This window comes from Pinus tabuliformis, chromosome 9 (assembly GCF_031772625.1).
Source record: "Pinus tabuliformis cultivar Carrire ecotype Pingquan chromosome 9, CPIR1, whole genome shotgun sequence".
In the NCBI taxonomy this organism is placed as follows: domain Eukaryota; kingdom Viridiplantae; phylum Streptophyta; class Pinopsida; order Pinales; family Pinaceae; genus Pinus; species Pinus tabuliformis.
Genome location: NC_142307.1, coordinates 86664581 through 86668058, shown reverse-complemented (window position 1 = coordinate 86668058; position 3478 = coordinate 86664581).

Genomic DNA, 3478 nt, shown 5'->3' with positions numbered 1-3478 from the left:
AAAGATATGAAATTTGGGATGGCTTGTTGGACGAGGAGAAAATGTCCTTGTTGTTTGCAAATAAAATAAACTCTAGCATTTATTTGTGGCAGCTATGTTGTTTCAAGTGACCTTACAAGCCTCCTCACTACATACTACAGAGATGAAATTTTGGGTGAGACCTTCTTGGTGAGTATCAAGTAGCAATCCTCCTCGACATATAAAGATTTGGTCTCTCTTTGTCATCATCTCCATTATTTGGGTAGAATTATAATACAATTTTTCTATAGCTTGTATGTGTGGCTGTTGAATTTCTTGCAGCATCACATCAAACATCTCGTTTTAAGGAAGCATGGGCTTGCAACACCCAAACATCAAAAACCCATGCACCTTTCTCGGGACCTACTTGTATGCTAGATCTTATAGTGATGTTTTTAATAGATCATTTTACATACTCTTGTTTTTTTTTGCCCAGTTAAAATCCTACTCCTTGTCTTAAAAGTTACCATGATATTGAGCTAATATTAGGCATGGATTTGCTTCTCCAAAATTCATATCATACTCTTGATTTATCTATCATGTACCTTATGGTCAGAATTTTGTGTATTGTATTTTGAGAGACACACTATCTTTCCAGTTTTCATACAAGGAATTAACTTTTTTTAACTCTATTTCCTAATTTCCATAGGAGGATGGTTTATCTTTAGATGGTGGCAAATGGCATTGGGTGGTTGGGATTATGGTTTGAGTTACATTTGTGAAGTTGTTCCTCGTAATGTATTTTCAAAGTTTTACCAATGAGATTGTGAATGGATATGCATATGCTCAAGATCATTTCTTTGATGTGATCACCAGCACAATTGGTCTAATTGCTGCTATTCTTGCAAGTACTTTGTACTAGTGGATAGATCCCGCAGGAGAAATTGTGGTAAGTAGTTCTTTGAACTTTTTCTTTACAGTTCATAGTTTGCAGCTTTTCACATGTTATGCTTATCTATTTTGTTGAGTGTGCGCCATGGTTTCTTCACATTGACTAATGAAGAGTAGTTTGTTTTCCATTATGTCATCCTCTCCATTTTATAATCAACGTCCACTTATTTAATAAAAAACTTGCTATTGATTTTTCATTATCATGATATTCCTTTACATTTAGTAGCAACATAGATGGAATTTTTAGCACATGTTTTCGGTCATCAGTACTCTTCACAGTCATAAACAATGGCTGGTGTGGAACTCCCAAGCCATATAGGACCCAATAATTGTGGAGCTAGGATGGAGCCATGAATCTATCCAACTTAAAATTCAAAGGAAAAACATACTACGGGTTTATTAACTTTTAAGTAGGGAAAACTGATTGCAAAGGTGCAAGAGAATATATCCACTCCATTTCATATATTTTGCTTTGATAACGACTTAATCGTAGATTGTGGATTCAAAAATCATTATTCTATTTGTTTTACGTTTGGAAATCAAGACATTTCGTTATAGAATTTTATATGGGTGCATATACACAATAATAGACACATACATGTGTGGAGAAGAAGATGAAGAAAAAGATTTATAAACGTGGAATGAAATCTCAACACAGGGATATGCTACTATAGCAAGATAGCTTGCATACATGAACATTTAACTCTATATTAATAGAAGATTTTGAATTTTTTTGCTAGAGATATAATTCGCCTCTCTTTGCACCTTTTGGGGCAATTTCTAGTTTTAGTAAGTTTAAAATATGGTCTACATGATTATAGTTTTTATAAAGATTATAGATCATGTCTCAATTTTTTTTTTGTTTTTTTTTTTTTTTTTTTTTTAAATCAATGGCTATAAATGTAGTTTTCAGGATTGCCATAACTCTTCACGTAATTATTTAAAGTATGCTAGCTCAGTGGAAGGGAACCTGCCTTAAAAGCAGGAGGTTGGTGGTTCGATTCCACTGTGCACTAACATGAATTAATCAACGATTTTGTAGTTTATTTTAATTAAATGTTTTTTATATCAAATTATTTCAATGGTGATATATTTCTGGATTCATTGTTTTATATTATCTCTAGAGAGACAAAAGAGATCTTTAAATAAAAAAATTATTTTCTCTAGAGAGACAAAAGTGAAATTGTCTCAAGAGAGACAAAAATGAAATTGTGTCCTAAGAGACAATAATGCTTGTGTTATATATTTTCTTTAAAGAGGCATTTTTTTAAGACAATAATTTTTTAGACACCCACTTAAAGACAATATTTAAGACAATACACAAGTTTGTTTTTCGTCTCAAGTTAAGACAATTTACCCAAATATTGTCTTAAAACCCCCCTTTATGTAGTAGTGTTAGGATCAAAATATCATAGATGTTATTATTATACAGGAGCTCAACAAGATATCATGGAGGACATTTACAGGTAGTGCATACTTTTATCTCGTACTGTAATCATGGAGGACATTTTATTTAATCTCTTACTGTACTTAGGATTAAAAGATGATAGATGTCATTATTATATATGAGATAAACAAGATTATCATGGAGGACATTTACTGGTAGTGAGTCAAGGTCACCTAGGTCAATCGTCCAAGAGGGTTGCGCCCAAAGATGGTTTTCTAATATGAGTACTTGGAGTTGAGAGAGGTGCTCATTGTTCGACCCAATATAAGTTTCACCACTAGATGCATGCTCTTTGCATTCCTCTAGGCCAGTTCGGAGTAGGTTCTCATAGACTTTGGGTAGAGACAGACAACTATATGGATAGACTAGACAGCCTTTGTCAGTTATGTCATTTATAGGAAGTGGAGACCAGGGTGTACTTCGTTCTTGGATGTCGTGTCTACTACGTGATTAGATGAAGGTTAGATTGCTTGTTCGGAGATTCTCGGACTCTCATGGACTTTTTCTGGTATCCCAATGAGAGATGTTTGGCCTTATATATGCAGTAGGCTCCTAGGTTCTAAGCACATATTCTTCAGCCTCAAACCAGACCCCACACAGAGGATCACCACATTTTTCAGGGAACTACCTTCAGACACGGGCACCAAGAGATTGAATGATACCATTACGTATCGAGACTCTAGATCAGTGAGGATCCATGGGACCTCACCCTACCACACGAGATCTCAATGCAGTTCCGTATCAGATCCGTTTGTGGGAGCCAAACTAAGTCCTCAAGCATTCAACACCATGCTACCCCTAGGAAAATATTTAGTCGAAACTCTTCACTTGCCATCGACTCTTCATCGAGCCAACAAAGTTTCTTGAGTGTTGTTCATTCAACCTCAGATATTAGGAGAGATGGGTCTAATCTTGAGACCTATTAGCTCCTGGATCTTCTGTGCTAGGGCCACATGTTAATTTACTTTATGCATTGTAACTTTTATAAGAGACACTTTGGCTCTCCCGCATTGACCTACTTTGTGGTCATTAGTTGGACATAAATAGAATCATCTTATCTTATCTTATCTATCATTCAAAGTTCAACATTATATTTCGTAATGTTATCATAGTTAGAATAAT